This window comes from Pomacea canaliculata, linkage group LG14 (genome assembly GCF_003073045.1).
Source record: "Pomacea canaliculata isolate SZHN2017 linkage group LG14, ASM307304v1, whole genome shotgun sequence".
In the NCBI taxonomy this organism is placed as follows: Eukaryota; Metazoa; Mollusca; class Gastropoda; order Architaenioglossa; family Ampullariidae; genus Pomacea; species Pomacea canaliculata.
This window is the reverse complement of record NC_037603.1, coordinates 7321367-7344773: the sequence shown is the minus strand read 5'-3', so window position 1 is coordinate 7344773 and position 23407 is coordinate 7321367.

Genomic DNA, 23407 nt, shown 5'->3' with positions numbered 1-23407 from the left:
ACACAGCTATATGTTTTGTCACGTTTTGTCACGCCAGGTCTTACAAGTTATTGTCACTCTGGGTCTCACAAACTATTCATGCCTACATTTTTTGTCCACAAACATCTGTGTGAAGCTGCTAATGATTCAAAAAAGAAAAAAAAATGAGTTCGCTGCTTCCTCCCGGCCTCTGAACTCACCATGCGACTAGGATATTTTAACAGCGAAATACCCGGCTGTGAATGGCCTTAGTAACCACACAAACACCAAAGAACGGTTGGCCACGTTTCCAAAAGTTTTGGCGTAACTGTCATGTCGGCTGAAAACCGGCGTAAAGGGACATAAATCTGGTAGCGATCTCCTTTGTAGAAGTGACGTCACAACAAAAAAAACCCCGGTGACATGCTTCACTCTCCTGGTATTCGCTCGACATACATGTTAATTAACGTAACTGGTATTTGCTATTTGATATTCACAGACACACTCCCATGTACACGCACACACACACGTGTGATATATTTCAGCACGAAAACGGAAACTCGCAAAGTAAAATTTTCAGGTAAAAACACTCATTAGTTCTTTACCTAAAAGACGGTTTATGTCAACAACTGACAGAAAAATGCTCAAAAATATTTTGTCTCCTCGCCTGCAAACGATGATTTATTCGGAAAACGGAAATAAGTTGCAGGATATATTTTGAAATTTTTAAACACCAGTAACAAATAAAAAACTATGTCATTAATTTTCTGAAAGGATTTGTATGTAGGCGTGTCAAGACATATTTTTGTGCACACAACAGGTTTGTACATTTTTATGAAAATATGTGTGTGTGTGTGTGTGTCAACTGCAAGTTTGACAGCGATTAGCTCTTTAGAAGACATCTATCTCTTGATTAGTAATGTGTGAGTGTGTGTGTGTGTGAATGTGCGTGTGCGCGTGTTTGTAAGTGGGAGCAAATTTCCTTTGCATGCCGATGAACGAAGGATCATTAATCATCAGAGAGGCGATCGCCGACGTTATATAAGCTACGAGTGGTTCCTGATGTTACTGTGTGATCTTCACACACTCAAGTGACGTCACCCGCCGTACAAGACAACGACAACGACATTTACACACCAGCAACCCTGACAACGACAGCATGACGACGGTTCATCCAGCTTAATAATGACACAAGACTGCAGACTGACTGTCAGTTGAAATTTGTAATTTTATACACTAACCGTTTAATTCTAAATGTTCCAAGGGGCATAATCAACCTAGTTATCGCCATGATGCTACTGAACGACTCCTTCGGGGAGGACAACATCACCAGCGGTAACGCCAGCGACCTCCCTGCCTCCCAGTCGACGACCGATTCCGGTCCAACTGGCTGGAAGATAAGCAGTCCCTTTATTATCGTCTTTGGCACGTTTGGTAACATCATGGTCTTTCTTGTTCTTCAAGACAGAAGTGTCACGCACCCCAGCATGGCCGTGTACCTCAGGCTGCTGGCTGTCTCCGACCTCATCGCCATCTTTGACAACGTCACGCTCCGCTGGATCCGGTTTCAGTTCGGATTCGATGTGTGGGTTGTCCACGAGGCGATTTGTAAGATGAGTGTCTGGACTCTTTGGAGCTGTAGCACACTATCTACCTGGACATTGGTCGTCATGGTAACGCAGAGAGCAGTTTCTATAGTTTGGCCTCATAAGGTCAGTAGTTTAAACTCCGAACGTTTGACCTTTGTTGCGGTTATGTTGCTAATTCTATTCTCTACGACGACAAATTCTCTCTTTCTGTATTTCTCTACTATCATCGAGATGAAAGTTGGGGACGTCGTTATGTGGAAGTCGTGTAACGCAAATTACGACGATGAGGTGACGACGACTGTCTTCAAAGTGTGGGTGTGGATTAATACCATGACGTCATCCTGTCTTCCTTTCATCATTCTTCTAGTCGACGACATCATCTTGATTAGACGAGTCGTCACGTCAACACGAGAAGCTCGCGATCACCTGGCTGTCGGCAGCACTCAGCAGGTCAAAGTTCGCGAGAAAAAGGCTGTATCCATGACAGTAACCTTGATAGTCACGTCCCTGACCTTCTTTCTGTTAACCTTTCCTTCCTGCGCCTTTACCGTCACTCAGCTTGTTCTCATTAATACTGCTTTTTCCGACAAAAGCTTGTTTGAGTTGTTAGACCTGGTGTGGGGTGTGGTGACCCCCTTGTGGTGTAGCAGCCATGCTGTCAACTTCTACCTGTACTGCCTGACGGGAGCGAGGTTCCGAGCGCGAGCTAAACACATTCTGTGCTGGTGCCAGGCCGGTCCTTGTTGTTCAGGTTCACCGTATAAACCACCTAGTAACGAGAGGTCGGAGAAACAAACAACCGTGAACTCTGAGGAGAACTTCTGAGCCCGTAGTCAGAGGGTAAAGGTAAATCGGACTTTCAGTTACACCAAGGGGTCCTTTAAGTGCAATCAAACGTATGCGTTGGAGTACGAAGGTCCCGTTCTACAATTGTATTTCTAATCTTTAACACGTTTATGCTTTAAATATATTATGATGTATCTAAATGGCATAAGAGCTTTCCATTTAGTGTTTACTGTCGCAGAAATTTTGAAAAATTACAGCTGATCTCGAAAATCTGCCAGGAACTCAAGCCTTACCCTCACCCCAATAATACATTTAAATTATAAAGATTACTTATACATATATTTAAATAATCTATTTAACAATAATGATTAGTAATACGTATTTAAACAATAAAAATTTTAAATACATGTATTTAAAAATATTTATTAATAATCATTAAGCTAAAAATCGGTATTTGATTATTGATGGTAAATTCTAGAGTAATAAAAACTGCTAAAGTGACCCAGCGAATGATGAGAGGCGACCTGAATCTTTCGCCGAGCAAAGCTCGCCATTTCCGCCATATTTCACGTGACGTAACTACGCACGTATGCTGTTAACCGCTAGACGTCGTACCTCACGTCACCTACCCGTGAGCCGATTGGATGAAAATGCTGAACGACTTCTGGTCCCGCATCAGATCGAAGTACAAGCAAATCTCATGGACTAAGATGCCACAATACACTCAGTTAACCTCGACCCACGTGATCAGACAGCAGCCAGTCGTTATTTTGACTACAGCTCAACTTTCCTTCAGTCACTCGGCTATCACAGTCCTTGATTCTCTAATTATCTGTCGTTATCTTTGTTATACTATCACACTTTCTTCACAATGTCTGTTATTTATCATCAATCGATGTTATCAGCGATGACATTTCGGTTTGTGGACATGCCTGACGCTGAGTGAAATGCAGGCAGCCTGCCCTGCTGGCCAGTGACTGAAGGTAAGAAATGACACACAATGTGACATTACCTGGTGAAACTACCTTTGTCCTGCTTTTATTTCTGTAAACACAGACATCGATTGAAAGGAGAGCTTTCTTCAGGGGCGGTAACTACTGCTTTTAAACGAAGCAGACGTAAAGTTGATCCTTGTGGACACAGCCGTGCACTGTGATAACTGTGGACACAAATGCCGCGAGTGTGTGTGTGTGTGTGACCATCGTGACCTTTTGTGTCTCGAGTGACACATGCTGACATTTATTCTTCTTCAAACAGGCAGTCTGGCCATTTAATCTTTTGCGGTCGTTACAAGCTTTTTGTTTACATGACAGGATCTGACCTTCTGAATCATGGGCGTCAACATGTTAGGTTGCAAAGTAATAAATGAATAGTTAATTACAATCGAATCTAAAATAAAGCTTCAGGGCGATTCTTCAACGCTGCCATGTGTGTTGTACAAAACCGACATTCATATGTCTCCATGTTTGTCTCGTTACATACAGCCAATGAACCTATCCTGCTAGACAAGTGGTTTCTTGTTTGTCGAGTCAGGCCAAGTAACTGTTCATTTTCTTCCGCCACCTTCTCCAAGTCGCCCCACGATTGGTGGTGACGTCACTACATAGGCGGAGCATCTAGCGTTAATCCCACTCAACTAGTGGCCACTGTGTTCATCACTGCTCTATCACCTCACTACACAACCCCTCTACCCTATCCCTCCATCATTCAGGAGAGCGACAGCACTCACGTGACGGGATGTGACGACAACACAAGATGGCGGCCTGCCGACCGTCCTGCCACTTGAGTTTCAATTGCAAGTACACGCTCGCTGCACAACCCAGCGTTCGCTCGGACATGATTCAACACTTCAGAATTGTTCATCTAAGCCCCTCTTGTCCTTAAAAGGTATTCAGGGATGTTAGTTCATAGACTATATCGCTAAGCTACTTACAAAACACCTGCATTTCCCTAATGACAACAGTTTACATACTAAATATTTTGAATTTAAAGAATGACTGTCTATATAAAAATTATAACACTTTTTTTTGTTACCTTAAGCTCTTTTACTTTAAAAGCTAACCTTGGGTCTTCTCCTCTACAACTACTACTACTAAAGTTGACTGCAGCTCTTTACAGGCAGGCTTAAAGTGTTGTACCAACAAACAAACAAACAAACAAACAAACAAACAAAAACACAAAAAACAAAAAACAAAAACAAAAAAACAACCCACAGCTGGTCTCAAAAGCAAAGAGATGATTGTAAACCCTTAGTTAAGGGTTAATGTAGCTTCTCGTGTTGAAAATAGGATGAATGGCGTCAGCTTATATGCGATCTACAATAACATATAATAATTCAATTGTATTCAAAATATTATAATATACTAATATTAATTAATTTTCGGAATTTTTCAAGTGTTTCTTAGGTTATTAGCAAATTTGTGACATTTTCTCTGTATTGGAAAGAAACTGGAAATCTTTTATTGGAAGCAGTAAGAGGTAGTGAGTGTAGAGACTGAGACGAATGAGAGGAGACACTGTTGAGTGTTTTAGTTTTGTACGTTAAATTTTGAAATATATTGTGGCTCGTATAACCACAACCAAAAAAAAAAAAAAAAAAAAAGAAACCCTAAAAACTCCCGATAATATAGAAGGAGAAGCCCACTGACCAGTGGTTGTAATTTAAGTGACAAAATGTGTGTGCCACATTGTATTCGTGATGTATTCACATGTGAATGTTGAGGTCAATAAGATTCTGGAGTCATCGTGTGGCGGACACATTGTGGATATACAAGTCAGACTAACTCAGAGGTGTAGACATGTTAGTTAACGGTTGTCTTTCAGGTTTCCTTGTTAGTGACCAGCGTGATGCTGACGTCCTTAGCAGGTGTAAGTTGGAATGTGGGAAGAGAGTATATTACTTAGATGGGAACATCTTCAGTTTCCGGTCCTCACAAGGTCACAAATTGCAGTCACATTGTACTGTGGACCAAGACAACAACAAATGTAACAAAATGTAACAATCTTCAGTGTAAGATGGAGCAGCTTTGTGATAGGAATGTAGCAGACGCTCGCAGCTAAATGACTAGATGGTAATAATTGTTTATCTGTGTAGTCTTCGTGCCTTTCAGCCTATCGCATACCTCGGACCTTGTTAAAACTAATCTAGGGGTCCGACTCATCTCGCAGTTTCTTCTACACAAAAGGAAAGTGCACGTACTGCTTAGACAGTGTTCAATGTGCCAAAAAATTTATAGTTTTGTTTCCTTAAATATACATTCAGTATATACCTGTCAGTCTATACCTGTAAGCTCTTTATGTTTCTACAAATTAACGGACGCTAACGTCATCTAACTAATGGTCGTAGGTGAGCGTGTGTATATTTACAGTCTTCACAGTCACGACAAGATTGGTGTGTGAACTTTGACCTCCATGTACACGTGTACATTCACACTTTACTCAGGTATCTCGTCTAGTCATCTTCACAAAAACATAGACATGCACGTGTGTTTGTCTGTTCGTGACATCGTCAAAGTCGTCAGGTGCACGCATTCTCAACCTGTTTGGAGAAAGTTCGCGCAGAAGACCTACTAGGCTAAAGATCATTTCATTCACATCATCTTAACCGCAGGAGTCAATTAAATTGCAGTTTAATATTTATTTGTCAACAATAAACACTCATACGCGCTCTATAAATGACCTACTCAATCTTGTTTACACTGTAAAGTCTGCGAACCTGAAGGTTCCTTCAGGCACTTACCTCGGATCCTGAATGTTAGTATCTAACACCAGTTGAACAACAAAGTGTGACAAGAGCCTGATAAACAAGAAAACAACAACAACAAAAAACCAAACAAACAAAAACAAAAAAAAAAAAAAAAAAAAAAAAAAAAAAACACACCTGGCAACGAAAGGTCATTCAATCGTTTTTCTCGAAACCACAAGAGTCACACTCACACCTAGTGAGGCTGAATATTGTTTTGAAATGCCCATCCAGATGTGACAAGGAAGATAAGAAATGATTGATAATTATAATTATTCCTTTTATAGGTTTTGCCACGGCTATGATCTGATTAAAATGTCGCTGTCTCAGCCTGTGACAGGAGAACGAAGTACGAGGCACGTGACGATGAGTGAATTATATATGAACGATTGGAGACAGGTGGCAGTCGTTCACTTCTCGAGGACACACGTCAAGGGTCGAGACCCACTGCACGCGGGAAGTGACCTCTGTACCGCAAAGTTTTAGTGAGTAGGGTTGGGGAGGTGCGTTCATGCGTGAAGTGGCAAGTTTTATAATGATTAAATTCAGTCTGTCTATATAATTGTATTTATCGTTAATTAATTAAAGACTTTCATTGACGAGCAATAGCATCTGACCTTTGCCTTAATTTAAGCGTTCCCTGACCCGTATCGAATTGTTGTCTCCTTTCTCTGATGTTTATTTTTCGTGATATAAATATCACAGAGCGAATAACATACACGATGACGAGCTGTCATAAACTTTTATTACAGACAGTTCATTATTTAATATTTATCTGAATTATAGCAGTTGGACATACTATGTTACGTGCCTCATCAAGAGGTTCACTGACCGTGTCCGAGCTTCTCGGTTCTGAGCTCACGATGCCTTGTGATGTTGTCATAACGAAACGCACTTCTTTCCGGAAGAATATTGTGTACAAAAATAATAACCAACAACGAGGTATGTCACTCTGTCACTCTGTAAGTTTTACCTTTGTTAACAGTGGATCAAGACTTGTGACAGGTGAATGCTCACCTCGTACTGCCGCGCCCCTCTTGACGCATCGAAACCAAAGAAGGAGGGTTAAAAAGAGAAAATAGAAAGGTTAAAGTGCAGCGAGAAAATCGCGAAAGAAAGTTTTGTTAATTAAACTTGCTGTCAGATGACTTGGTAGCTGCCATCTTCAGACCTGTTCCCGCCCCTGTTATTTGTCTTTTAACCGACAAGTCCAGGGAGTAAAATTGTTGGCGATGACAGGTCCGTTGCCCTAATGATGACAGCATCAAGAAAGTGGAGATAAATCACAAGTTGATTTTTGCTGTTGCCTACCGTCGAACATAAATAAACAGACTTTGGCATTTCTTTTCGCCTTACTATTCCTTTCATTGCGTGCATGTGTGTGTGTGTGTGTGTGTGTGCATGACTGTTATTTGTGTGCGCGGACACACACACACACACACGTACAGTCCATTGTGTGTTTGCGTAGCAACAAGAAGAGCCCACAATACCAGCCCACAATTAACGAAAATCTCTGAATGAAAGCCAATTAACACTGGTATTTATTTGTTAGTCCCACAATTTCTTGACATGTGCCTTTCTGTGCGTGCGTGTGTGTGAGTGTATTTTTGCTGTGCACTGGTAAAAAGTTGGAAAAAGCTCAAATAATTATATCACCACTTTAAAAAAAAGATGATCAACTATCTACTTAATGGAAGTGAGATTAATGATCACAGTAATGACACAGAGAATCCAGTAAAGCAATACCTGTCTGTCGTCGGTCTTTTCTGACCACATCGCGAGATAACGACACCAGGCCCTGCGCACTAGACTGTGACAATGAAAGAGAACAATCATAGTTTAGTGACCGCACCACCACGGACACTAACTTTCATTCTCAGTCTCTGTATGACGCAGGGATGATAGTTTGGAAGATGAGTCCTGTGAGCATAGCTTTGGGCACGTTCGGCAACCTCATGATATTCGCTGTTCTCTGTGAGAGGAACAAAACAAGGAGCAGCATGTCTGTGTACTTCATGGTGCTAGCAATGGTCGACTTAACCGGAATTTACTTCAACTTGACTCTAAGATGGCTGAAATTTCATTTTAATGTTGACGTCAGGATTGTCCATGTGATGTTTTGTAAAGTATCCACTGTTATTCGCTTCGGCTCAAGTACAATGTCTGCGTGGACTCTGGTCGTCATGGTGACACAGCGAACTCTCTCCGTGTTTTGGCATCATAAACTCAACCTCATGTTTACAAATATCTCCAGCCGCCTTGTTATTGTGCTATTAATAGTTCTCTCCGCGTTAGTGAATGGACATCATTTTATTTTTGCTACCATTGTAACCATGAAGGTCCAGAATGCCACAGTGAGTACGTCATGCAACATCGACTATGACGACACGCTGACGACATCCGTGTTCGACACCTGGGTTTGGATAAGTAGCATGACGTCATCATTTCTGCCCTTCGTCATTTTGTTTGTCGACAACGTCATTCTAATCAGACACGTCAGAAGGTCGACGTCAGAGGCTCGTGTGACCCTGGCTGTCGGCAGCCAACAGCAGATCAAGGTCCGCGAGAAGAAAGCCACGTCCATGACCGTGACCTTAATTGCGACCTCGGTGACCTTTCTCGTGATGACCTTTCCGTTCTTTGCAGTGGAGACGGCCGCCATGTTGCTAAGAGACACTTTGTTCTCTGACGTTGCTCTCTTTGAGCTGCTCTCCTTTCTCTGGAGCTTGTTTACTTTCCTGTGGTGTTCACACCAGGCTGTGAACTTCTACCTGTACTGTTTGACCGGGACGAGATTTCGAGCGAGAGCACGCGAGATTTTGTGTGGGTGCAAGACCGACTGGTCTGAGAGAACAAGATCGATGACCGATACGAGAGTTGCCTCTAGCGGACAACCAATAAAAGTAAAAGATGTGGAATTTCCTGAGGAATTCTAGATATCTCTCTTTTCTTTCCTAATCAGGAGAGTCTGGGGAAAATGTCGCCGTTAGTTTGTGATACTTATGATAATGCACGGGATGTTGCACAGTCTTGATGTCAAACCTGTCGGAATAGGTCATGGTCATGTTATGACATTCATACAAAACTTTTTCATACAAAGGCGAGTGAACTCGGACGCGGTGCGATGACAAGTAGACGTGGACGTGAATGAAATGACAAGCAGAACTTTCTATGAAATCGAATGAAAAGTAGATCTTTCACTAAACTCACAATGTCTGTGAGTGGTCGGAGTACAAAGCAGAAAATGTGGAAATGTTATCGATGTTGACATTCAGCAGGTGGAGATGTAAACAACATGGTGTATGTTAGTTGATGAACTCCGAGCGTCATGTACAGGTATTTGCTCCAAGTATTTTCTGGGAAATAATTTTAGAAGACTCTTATCTCTCGTCGTCTTCAGAAAGATTGTTCGCTTCAGTTTGTATATTATGCAAAAACACGTTTTATTTTTCTTTACTTAGCTACCAAACAATATGAAATCTGTATCATTCAAATCAACGTGTCAACAAAATACTGGTATGAACACTATACACAATCTGAAACAAAACAACAGATTGAAAGAAAGAAAAGTTGATACTGATAATTGTCGTATCAATACGTATTGAAATCAAAATGTGACAATTCAACCTAAAAGATGGAAGGACGGTTTTTGTATGACACAACTTCATGATGATTGGAGGACATTTCTTAAAAGTAAAAATGTACCCTCCGCAGTTCTTTTCTAGACATTTATAGTGTAGGTCTCCAGCCTTTTTGTTTAGTTTTATACTACCACCTGAGCTACACCGTTTGTACTTCAAGACAAACAGCTTCACATTGAGCAAGAAAAAGAAAGCATAAAGCATACATCTATGAAACAAAGGGAAGTGCGATCTCGACCATTCTCGGTGTCCCTTGGTTACAACCCATGTTTAGAACATGTTCGATTTTTGTTTTGTTTTGTTTGGGTTTCTTATTTTTTGTTTTACTTTTTTAAACTAAAAAGTTTGTGCTCTGTTGGTTATCGAATTTGGGGGAATTGTTCGAGTTCTTATTAACTTTGCGTGAAAAGTGTAGTGAACACGGGTTCAGCGTCTGATAAAGGAGAGCAGCCGGAGTAAAAAGAAAAGAACAGAAGAAAAATTCGGGTTAGATGAATTGAGATATAGAAACAAAACAACTGTAACTCAAAGTGGAGGAGTGTGAGTAGCCATCTGATCAGCTTCAGTCTTTCAGGTTAGTCACGTGTAGTCAAGAACAACCTCATTGTCAGGATACTGCCTTTTCAATCCATCCTCGCAAGAATCATACATAATTCTGAAATGTTGTGAGTAAATATTGTACATTCCTTATGACAATCATCAAAGACACTGTCACTGTAGCTTTGTCATGATGTTATACGAGACAGGTCATGGACAGTGATAGCAAATAGCAATAACTACTGCTATTATACCAGATATTTTAAAAAGTTGTTATAAGAAGTTTCATAATTTTAATACAAAAGGATACTGAGGTACGTAAATTTGGTAAATACTCCAACCCATATAATCATAACCATATTAACATCACCGACAGTACGAAGTCCACAAAGTTTAGTAACATTGATATTACTTGGGACAAAATGTCAATGATAGTAATGAAAGCACGAAATTCTTAATAGTTTGTTTATAGTATTATATTAACCTCATTGAGGTCCCAGTATTAATGATACTAATGATAATGTTTAATTATTCGTATTTCTTTCTTTATTAACTCCCCGAAGTCTGTGATGGCGATTATTAATCGCAGTACTTAGTCCTGTTGGCTCTCAGAATTTTGTGATATTAATGTTAATTAGCACATTTATGTAGCGCCTCTTCCCAAGCACTTTACAGTAATAAAGGTTACATGTACAGCCAGCTTCCCCATCAAGAAGACGATCTAAGATGTACAGGACGTCACAGTCCAGTGAAGCGAAACACGAGGACGGGCGGTCATGTGACAACAGCAACACAATGCGCGGATCGTTTTCTCGGCTTCTTTAGGAAGACATGAACCCAGCGTGAAGAATAAAATGTTCTAGAAAGTCATCTTCAACCAGTTAGCAAAGAGGGAGGTCACTTCGTATAAATATAATCGTTTGTTGTTCAATTGTTTCCTCAAGGCATCCAAGAAAAGAAGTGGAAGCAGGACTGGAGCAGGACATCGTGTAGACAAGTGTTTTTAAAGCACTGTCTGGATGCAAAATAATTGCTACAAACCACGGACAAGAGCAAGAATATTAAGTCCACTATACTATCAATGACCAACGATTTTTAAAGTTCACATCTTAATCTTATATCATTAGAAAAACATGTTCTCTGAGAATTGTGAATCATACGAAACTTTCAAAATCGGATAAAAACTGGATTTTTAATGAAATTTGGAAATGTAGTGACTATGTAGTCGTTACATAGTTATAGAATCTGACAGTGACGTATGTAAATAAATACCACTTTGACACACGTGACTTGCAAACGTTTAGATCACGCGACAGGTGAGAAAGGTGAGAAAGCTGCATTCAGAGCCCTTGGTCACCTGTTCACAACAAGATATGCGCATGGATACACAAAAATGTGAAAGTTGCCTCATTTTACTTTCCCCATTTGTGATTATGAGGCCACAATGCGCTGCGCCCTCTAGCGGCTTCTCATCAAAAACAGCAAAAAGCCTGTAAGACAACAAGATGAGCCAAAACAATTCGTACTGGTGTACTTATATGATTGATATTCACATCCACCTGGATTGATCGTCGTGTTTCTTATGTCAGGCGACGACAGATGTGACGAGGGCCGCCCGTCCCCAATCTATAGCTGCAGCCTGACATGTCATTAACAGCAACACAATTTTCTTTTGCTGAATTTCCCAATAAAGTACGATTTCAATGTGTTTTTATGATGAACAGAGAACGCACGCAAGCCAATAATGCTGGAGGGTGGATGGATGGAGAAAACACACACATACATATGTACATATACACGCTACCTTGTAATGAAGGCTTCAGATGGTCCTGTCCACACTGATGTCATACAACAGGTCACAGGTACATTTCCTGTCACCAACAAAAGTCACAAGGGAACAGTTAGGACAGTAGACGGAGGAGGAAGGCAGTCAATGGGCTGTGAGAGTCTGTAGATGAAAACCAACAGACAACAACTTCAGTACAATGACAGAGAACCGCATGTCACGTGATGGCCACCACAGTCACAACAGGTCAAGATCGAAAACCACAACTACAGAGAGCCAGCCCTCGTCAGAGGACATCACTCTCACCTGACTCTCTCTCTCTCTATATATATACACACACACAATAAAATAAGCATACATACATAAGCACACCCATACACACATTTATATATTCAATAAACACAATACACACCAACGCCAACATACGTCTATAGACACAATACACACATAATAAACACGCATACAATACACATACAATACACATACATAAACACATCCATGCACACATCCATACACAATACACACATAATAAACACACATACCACATACAAACTGTAAAGATGGAGGCAAACCATACAAAGGCCAGATTTTGTAAAAGCAAAGGAAAAGCTGTTACAAACTGAAGGTTCTTTGAACAATGAACAGTACAAACAAAAATAGTAATTAAGGCAGCATAGGGGATCTGGCAACTGTTTCAGAAAAACCACCACAGCAGACGTGGCAAGATCACACACACGCAAACAGACAGACTCAACCCGATCCAGAAGGCGAGAAAAGTTGTTGTGTCCTCGTCAGCACGAACTTCACAAGTTGTCTCCCTGTGTCGAGCTCTGTGTTCGTAGTATATCGTGTTCACTTCAATGTTTTTAATTACCCGTGTTCACTTTAATGTTCTTGCTATATCGTGTTCACTTCCATGAAACCAAGCGTTGCACACGCTGCTCTGTTTATCGATAAGCTGATAGACGACATGAGTAAGAAGCAGTAAGGTCTGTCTGTCTGTTCGTCCGTCTGTCTGCCGTATCCTCTTGAATGTCACACTAAATCCTTCAAAACGTTTTAACCAGATGTGGCCCGTTTGACCAGCTCCAGTGCTAATGATTGAATAAAACAAATTTTCCCCAAGAAACAAAGAACTCAACTACAATCTCTCGCAAAACATCTCCTTGAAAAAAAAACCTCAGAAATATTTTATCTATTTTTTAGATAAATGTTTTAACAATTTCTGAGAATGTTTTGAAGGAGCACGAGTACAGACACAAATATATAATTGAGTTGGTACATCTAATTTATTAATGACAAATTAGGTGAAAAATTTTCTGGGTGTGCCCTGCAACTGGTACTAGATGATAAGAAATATGTGAATTCATTATTTTTTAACTGCTTGCAGTGCAGTAGAGAGGCGATACAAGTGGCGATGCATTTTTCAGATATTTGTTTAGCAGGTGACGATACGTGTATACGTGTCTTTTGTGCGTGTGTGTGTGTGTGCACAAGTGTTTGTGCAACCGTAATTATAAGAGAATTTTCCCTGGCAACAAACAATTATCGTTCTATACTCAGTATACACAGCTACCTGTCGATAACCAGGTAATAAAAGACTACCCCACACCCTATCTCAAGAAGCGTCGTTATCTCATTCATCAGCCTCTTCTGATGACACATCTCTAGATAACGACCTTACCACGAGCATGGACAACATGACAGACTGTCTTCACGGCTGGGTGAGCACCAGCAGCCCGCAGGATGACGTCACCTCACGTGCTTTGTATCAAGCAGGTATGACTGTGTGGAAAGTAGGAAGTCCAGTCAGCATCGTCTTGGGAACCGTGGGCAACATCCTGATCTTTGTTGTTTTGTATGAAAGGAACGGCACGCGCGGCGGCATGTCGGTGTACTTCACGGTGCTGGCGGTGACAGATTTAGTCGGCCTTTACTTCAACCTCGTCCCCAGGTGGATCAAGTTCACCTTCAACTTCGACATCAAAGCCCTTCATATCGTAATCTGTAAACTGACTTTCTGGATTCCTTACAGCGCCAGCACGATGTCAACATGGACTTTGGTCGTCATGGTAACGCAGCGGACGCTGTCGGTTATCTGGCATTCTAAGATTACTGAAATGTTTACAAAGGTTTCTCACGCGCTAGTGGTGGCCATCTTGATAATATTTTCCTTGGCACTCAACTTAGCTTTCTTAATTTTCCCGAGTATCGTGACGATGAAAGTCCAGAGCAGCACAGTCAGCACATCGTGTAATTTTAATTACGAAGACGAGTTGTCCACCGCTGTGTACAACGTCTGGTTTTGGCTGGACACGGTGATATCCTCATTCTGCCTTTCATCGTTCTCCTCGTCGACGACGTCATCTTGATCGGCGAAGTGACGAGGTCGACGAGAGAGGCTCGGCTTCGCCTGGCTGTCGGCAGTCAACAGCAGATCAAAGCTCGTGAGCAGAAGGCCATGTCCATGACAACGACCTTGATCACCACGTCCTTCACCTTCTTCATCATGACCTTTCCGTACTACGTCGTCGAGGCTTTGACGATGGTGATGGTGGACACTTTATTTGCCGACGCCGCTGTCTTTGAAGTATTTGTTGTCACGTGGAGTATATTTACTTTCCTGTGGTGTTCACACCACGCTGTCAACTTTTACCTCTACTGTTTGACAGGATCGAGATTCCGAGCCAAGGCCTGGAAGGTTCTGTGTGGGTGCAAGACTGGCTTTACCGGCGCAAAGTCCACTCCAGGAGCATCTTTGAGAGAACATGCCAAAAGTCCTAGAGATGAAAACTGTCAGGAAGAATTCTAAAACTGGAACATCCACAAAACATCACCAAGTGTGTCTGTTCACTTTAGAAATTGCAAGAAGCTAATAAGTCCTTCGACACTGTGTCCTTCCAGGTATAATATGACCCACCGTGCGATATGTTTCATGTTGAAAATGTGTTTGTATTGACAAAGTGCAACTTACAGATACAGAAAAAAGTTTTACTTCAATATATAACAAAGCAGGGACTCAGATGAGTATAAGAAAAGTACAGCGACAAGTAAATATTAAGAGAAGTAGGTCTTGATGTCAATATAGAAATATTCTTACAATGGATATACAGAGAAGTAGACCTTCAAGTCAATATACAGGAATCAGAGCTACAAGTAAACATGCACAGAAGTGGGACTTGAATAAACAGATAAACTTCATGCGAATACACTAAACTTAATATTAGGTGACGATCGCAATGCGGTATCAGCAAAAAAGAAACATGAAAATATTGAAAGTTACAGCAATAAGAGGTAGAAAAAAGAATTTATTCACCCTCCATTAAATGCGCTTCTTGAGAAATTGTTAGACAACGAAACTTTGTTTGCTTTCTTCAAAACGGATTGAAACTGAGGGACACCACATCGACTGGCAGGTTGGATCTCGAGATTTTGTTTTCAATTAAATAAAGGTAATGGCTGAAGAGCTACCTTCATGTTTGTTTGGTTTATGTCGTTATCGTGCTGAGACTCTATAATATTGTGGCCTGCGGAAAAGACTGTTTAGGGTGCAAGTTGTTGGACACCGAGTTCAACTGTTCTTTCTCACGCTGAAGTCTTAAGAAACTACAATATCATAAGGCTAAAGTTTGTCCAGTGTATAGGCCTCGAAGACTCGGTGGTGACGAACGGAAATGATTAAAATTAGAGGTAAACGAGGATTTGTATAAACACATGTAAGTATTTTGAGCAAGTATGTATTGTGTACTTCAGCAGGAATGTATTTTGTTCACTTACCGAGTTTTTAGAAAATAATGAACCAATCATAGCAACCTCAGACTGTTACTCGTCAAAATGCCGATTCTCTCTGGCGAAACTGACAAATCAGATATATTTATTTATGTTTATTGCTTATGTTTACTTGAGCTAATGTAAAGTAATGCATCATGACAAATGGCACCAAAGATAAACATTTTATGAGAAGGACAGTATACCACGACTTCAAGGTTTTATTATCGATATTCACAAAATATTTCAGAACTTTTGCATTTTTTTCAGAATAGAATTTCCCCGCATTTGCGTTGAAGAGTTTGAAAACATTGGCCCCTACTGTGGTGTCATCTTGATTTCTCCCTCATTGACCTTATTGCTCATCATGGAAACTCTTGTTTATCTGAGTGAGATACTCTCTCGATTTCTTGAGAAGCTACATAAGTGACTAAACAAAGTTGTCTGAAGGCCAGCACATGACAAGTCCTTTATCCTTTTTTGTTTCATTTTCTGGAAAGCGATGTAATAAACTTTTTTTTAGTTCGATGATTGGTGTCCTCGCTAAGTAATAATGATTTGCTTCATGTTTTAATGCGTCGACCATTTTGTGATCGCTTCTACCAAAGAAACCATCTTCTTCCGCGCACTGCCCGCTGGGAAGGCAGGACCACGAGATAGAGAAACCTCTGTGAAGACCGCGAAACCATCGCTAAAACAGGTAGATCACGTGATGCACTCACGGTGAGTTATAACAGTAGATGACGTCAGGCACGCACGGTGAGTTATAGCCCGTAGATGACGTCAGGCACGCACGGTGAGTTATAGCCCGTAGATGACGTCAGGCACGCACGGTGAAGTGCTTTAGCGACTGTAGTTTGCCTCCTTTCAAAAGACTCACCGTCATTCACTCGAGTAGTTAACTCACGCTGATGAGCCATTCCATGACCTAGGTCACAGTGACCCTAAGACGTTTGTGACATGAGGGTTGGAGGAAGGTGTTCATCGTCACAATAGCAGCAGCAGCGCCCTCTGTCCTTAGAGCCACAAACACACGTGTATCAGAGTTCAGTCCCCTTGTCCTTCAGCTGTCTATGAATTTGAACTTTGTGTTTCTGTAGACCGACAGGTAGGCATAGTGACCAGTACCCTGGGCCCTGAGAAGTTGTGTGTGTGTGTGCGACTGCAACTGTGCCTGTTTTTTTTTTTATAACTTCTATTTTCAGTCTGTGACTATGGATAATTTGTGTTTCTATATAAAAAGTGTATACCACGTGGTTAACTTGTGTGTATGGAAGACAAACACTACTTCGCGAGGGTGGACAATCGGTGTTTTAGGCCGAGGCAGCAACTAAGACGATAATAATCACGGCAAGGCAGCTAGCCCTGTATGCAGATGCCACATGCGGAGAAAGAACAGCGTCTGAGGCGAGATCTGAACCCAGAAGGCAAACCCTCACAGGCGCTAACCGTTGAACCATCGGACCACCCGAGTCACCAAAAATATAACCTATCAATTATGGCAATTATATTTTACCGCATACACAACTACTCCAATCAAAATTAATTATATGTAAGTTGTTTAAGATACATCCTGCCATTATATTCTACAGTGACGATGTGAGAATGGTGATATTTCATACGGTCTTCAGTAAATAAAGTGGTTCCAGTTGAGCAGCTCCATAGGTGAAAGGTCAGTGATGAACAACTGCATGCACACAACCCTGTGTCCCGGAACTAAACTCTGTTGCAATGCAAAGAGCGAACATGTTTTACAAATATAAAATTCTAAGCTCAAAGCAACTATTTGAGACTGTGATAAGTAACAAAAATTGATGACTGAGACAACGACATTGTGCTAGATAATCTGAAGTCCCGCCCCCAGCGCGCGCTTTATTTACTTTTCTCCTTATACCTCTTCCCCTCCATCCCCCGTCTTTCATTGTCTGAAAGTGCAGATGATTGAGGTTCGGGACTTGGTCATGTTCTGGTTGAGTAAAGAATACTGTGACCACTGAGTTTCCTAAGCTCAAGGATATGTGAGTCAGCAGACGGTTACGCAGAAGATAATCAGGAACAGAAACTAGGAAAACGGAAAGTCGCGGAGATTCAGTGACGACGATGAGAACGATGAAGATGACGATGATGAGAAAAGCAGTCAAACTATAAAAATAAGATGGTCATACATAGTCTAAGCAAGTCCACCCATGTAATCAGACTAAAACTGATTGTCGGAAGCATCATGGGAAGGTGTCCGGAAGTGACTAGTGCTCACTATACTGACATCAGCGACATCATAGGCGGAGTTCAAAGTTCAAATTTATTCATTGACTGGACCTGTGTTATTATTTAATAGTAACTTTGACTTCAGTTCAATAAGATTTGAAATCTTCAAGACCTGATGATGTATATATAAACTTGTTTACTATACATACAAATGTATAAGTTTATCTCCATGAGTTTTAAACGGTTTACAACAATAATTATGTATTTAGCATTTTCAGAGTTGTGATTAAAACCAGAATTCCCAATCTATTCACATGAAGACAGTTTAAAGCAACAATAAACTATGTGAAGTGGGCGGGTTTCCATGGTGTGTTGTTGGGTGAGACTGATGGTGGTGTAGGCATCATCAACTACACCTGGCCATGCCGGAGGTGTATGATGTCGTTGAAGAAGTTGAGGTGTGACTGCTGTGAACATGTAGACTACGAAAGAGAAGTTGGTTGTTTTGTTTGCAAATGGACGAAATGAGTTAACACCCGTCCTGACCTAAACCTTGAGGTCAAAAATTCAGTTTGCACACAGTACACTGTAATATAAGGCGTACAGCTTGACTCTGTAATCAGACGGACAGACACACGGACAAGACAGACATGAAAAATAACTGAAGAAAAATATTTTGGCAGACAGAAAAGTAGGTACAGTACCTGGATCTTTTTATTTCAGTAGCAAGACACTTGAAGTTGATAGGTAATGGTCTCTAAGTCTCTGTGACTAATTTATCACCTGTGTTTTCTCCCACGTGCAGCAAAGAGCGGACAGTGTCCATGATAAGGACCCTGACCAGGATCTGCCTGACCATCTTCTTGATGGTCTGACAGTTTTAATGGTGGGAAGTCTTTCTCCGATATCAGTTTAAGAACTATTTAGTCTAATTAGTACATGGCTACTTTACTGAGGACACACCTTGCTGTCAATGTTTAGCGGCATTGCTTGTCAGGAAACAGATTGTGAGCCAGTGCTCCGGAGATTCTAAGCTGGTGCAAGACAAAATTTATTTCTTTTCAAGCGAGCAGGAACAAAAACTAGTCAAGCAGACTTTCATGACAACACAGCCACGAGTTGCGAGTCACTAACGAGTTCCGGTGGAAACATCGATTCTGATGAGACTGTCGTCTGCTGCGCATTCTTTGACACAATCCGTTTTTTCCCTAGAAAGCCTGCTTGTGTTTGACAAATTGAAAGTAAGATTTACGGGAATGTTGAACAAAGTTAAAGATGAAACGGAAACCGCTATTTGTCCTGGGGAAGCCGGTGGAACTCCGAGGTCTGGAGAGACTCGTGATTTTTAGCCGTTGGATACCCGTGTAGTGCGGCACACTGCACTCTACCCACTGTTTACAGGCTGCCACCCCTTTAACATCAGCGGAAAGAAAGGCAACAAGTACGAGACAGTATCCATCCCCTACAGGAGCTAACACTATTTAATTATAACTAATATGAGTTATTAATTACTGATATATACCAACGGATTTCTATTCTTAGATGACAGCAGTCTGTGGATTAATAAAGTTGTATTGTAACACTTCGCTACATCAACGAATGTAGAAAAAATGCAGACATTTGCATAACAGAATTTCTGTCAATTGAATGTCTTGAGAAAGACACAAAACTCTCTTCTCTGTCTTAGACTTTCTGCATTTTTTTGTGGACGAGCCACCTGTCATTGTAGAAGAAAATCATCCAGACACACAACTCGGACTATCAACTATCAAAGAAATAATTGTTGGAAGAATAAAGTCAGTGCCTCTACTGTCTGATGGTAATAAACCATCCTACTCACCCCTAGAAGAGAAACGAAAACAAGTTCTCAAGCAGAATGTCCACGGCATCCCCTTGCCAAGGTGTTGGACACACCGCAAGAGACTCCATTGACAGGGCGACTCCCACACCCACCTTCAGTACCGATAACTCGGAAGCACCCAATGGCGTGACGAGAGACAGAGACAGATGCCATGTAGCAGTATGGAAGTCACCACAGTTCAAACCAAAAGAATGCAGACGGACCAGATCTCTCCCAAGAAGTTGGAAGGAAGCCATCAGTCACCATGGAAGATCAATGGAAGCCTCACCAAGACCCGACTGTTCATCAGGTGAACACTGCCACCTCCTTGGACGTCGTCTCCACTAGCAACAAATGTTTTGTGTACATAAATACTTACTCGACTGCTCTCCCCCTGGACTTCTGGAAGGACGTCTGTGCGGACGGAGCAAGCACTTGGTCAACAGTCTTCAGCTTCCATCGACGTCATGGGATTTTTTTAGAGACCGAGACAAAAGGCAGGAGGTCAAAGACTGTCGAGTAGTCACGTGGTAGGGGGCAAGGGACAAGTCTGCAACAACTGACTGTCAGGACTGCCAACTGTTGCAGTGACAACTCCATGGACAACACTTCAAAGCACCGGAGTCAGGAGGATCATATCGCATCAGGAGGATGTTCCTTTGGCTGCTGAACGTGGCATTGTTCCTCCCAGCGCGTACCACCTGGGTAGCAGTCTTGTATTTGTACTGTTTGTATGTTTAATAAGTGTTTACCTTTGTACTTATTGAGGCGTCGTTATGTCTTTTATCGGGGACGAGCAGCACACCAACTGACAGCTTGTACATATATTCTAGACAACAAATGTCTGTAAATTGTAGTGAACATAAGGCCAGACACGTTCGGAAACCCAGTGCTCAAGAAAACGAAGACCGTTCAATCCTGAGAACTAAATTTTCTTATCTACAAATAATTATAGATATAAAAATATATAATTGCTATACACTGCCTGTCCAAAGTACGATAATACTATTTGTAGAAAAAAAAATTACAGAAATTGTAAATATGAAAAAGTTATTTTACAGAAAAGTCATTAGGGATGAAGAAAAATCTATCGTGGTGTTGACAAAGCGACATAAAAACGAGTGCAACTTGCATAAAACATTGTCAATGTCGTATTCATATATTCCACATATTCTGCATAGAAAGGTTAAAATATCACAAAATCTTTAATGTTGTCTGTTTTTTCACAAATGTGTGTGTGTGTGTGTGTGTCTGTGTGTGTGTGTGTGTGTGTGTGTGTGTGTGTGTGTGTGTGTGTGTGTGTGTGTGTGTGTGTGTGTGTGTGTTGGATAGCTGGTGAAGTGGGTGTGAGTACACAATTTATGTGCTACAAAAGGATTTCTTTAGAGGTTGTCAACAAGTACCGCCCTCTTCTGCGATCGCTAAACATTGTCTCATCTCGGTTATTTAAATCTCCTCAACTCTTTCATCTTTGCTCGTCATTGCTAGTTGAGAAAAGCACACGACGAGGCGCAGTGGAGCATAACGACACTAGCATGCAGCACAACATCACCAGCGACAACAACAGCATCACGGGAGACAACCACTCGGTGTCCAGTCAAGACTCGTGGATCACTGTATGGAAAGTCGGCAGTCCCTTTATTATCATCTTTGGCACGTTTGGTAACATCATGGTCTTTCTTGTTCTTCAAGACAGAAGTGTCACGCACCACAGCATGGCCGTGTACCTCAGGCTGCTGGCTGTCTCCGACCTCATCAACATCTTTGACAGTGTCATCCTTCGGTGGATCCGGTTTCAGTTTGGATTCTATGTGTGGGTTGTCCACGAGGCGATTTGTAAGCTGAGTACTTGGACTTATTATAGCTGTAGTACACTATCTACCTGGACACTAGTCGTCATGGTAACGCAAAGAGCAGTTTCTATAGTTTGGCCTCATAAGGTCAGTAGTTTAAACTCAAAACGTTTGACCTTTGTTGCGGTTATGTCGCTAATTCTATTCTCTACGACGACCAATTCTCTCTTTCTGTATTTCTCTACTATCATCGAGATGAAAGTTGGGGAAGTCGTTGTGCGGAAGTCGTGCAATGAGAATTACGACGATGAGGTGACGACGACTGTCTTCAAAGTGTGGTTCTGGATTAACACGATGACGTCATCCTGTCTTCCTTTCGCCATCCTCCTGGTCGACGATGTCATCTTGATTAGACGAGTCGTCACGTCAACACGAGAAGCTCGCGATCACCTGGCTGTCGGCAGCATTCAGCAGGTCAAAGTTCGCGAAAAGAAAGCGGTTTCCATGACAGTAACCATGATCGTCACTTCTCTGACTTTTTTCTTTCTGTCCTTTCCATATTGCGCATACACACTTGTCCAAATGCTCCTGATAGATACCGCATTCTCTAGCATGTACGAGTTGCTGGCTATGATGTGGAGCATCTGCAGTGTCATGTGGTACAGCAGCAGCGCCGTCAACTTCTACCTGTACTGCTGGACGGGAACGAGGTTCCGAACGAGGGCGAAGCAGCTTCTGTGTTTGTACAAGACGGAGCGCGGGGCTGCCATCAGTAAGACAGACACAGCGACTGGCCAGGTATCTTTGAAAGACGGGAATGGAGAAACTCCAGAGAACCTCCGAACAGAAAGATAATCTCAGCAAATGTGTAAAGACTTAGTGGTAACAAGCTTTAGAACTTAAAAATACCGTTGGTGAAGTTTTAAAAACAAAATCACCAGGTTACAAGCTCAACTGCTGTGACGAATACACAAATGGGATGTGAAATAATCTGATAAACTCTGTACAAGTTTTTGACTTTCTGTTATGTAGTTAAAGGGATTCTAAAGTCAAAATAAAAATGCTTAGAATCGCGTACAGAGTACGATAAGTTTGAATCTCGTCTATTTACATGTGTGTTCATGTGGAAAACGTTGAAGGTTTTTAGTAGAATGTTGTGTTTAATAAGAGAAATTACACGGGACTCTTTTTTTTTTTTTGCTTCCACGAAGTCTCGTTCTCCGTCACGTGACCCTCTGACGTGTGGTTTCCATAGTGAGAACCATGACTCCAGAATGTGCTGCACTCGACTGCCACGAAAAGATGGAAAAAGATTCAAAATTTTATTTTCATCAGTTTCCTACAGACAGAGCCTACACACAGAGTGCGTCATAGAATAAAATGACGTCAAATCTTGGCAATGACCTCAGACACTTCCTGTCAGAGACTGACGTCATAAGGAGACTCACGTCACAACAAGACTATGACGTCACAAGGAGACTCGTCTGCTTGACCATATCGGGAAGCTATCGTGGTTACCCGGCGGAAGGACACAAAGGTCGATTTCACTGGATTTTTTTAATTTGTATAAACATCGGCAACTGAAATAGTGCTAATAAGTGTAATTAAGTGAGAAACGAATGATTTATTTCTCCTGTGTTGCTCTCGTGCTCTGTAATTGTAACTAAATATAGTTTTGAAACGTTTGACCGTCGCCACAGCCTTATCACAAGCCTTCAGTATCGCTTTAATAAATTATTTATAGCCTTACTTCGTATTGTCA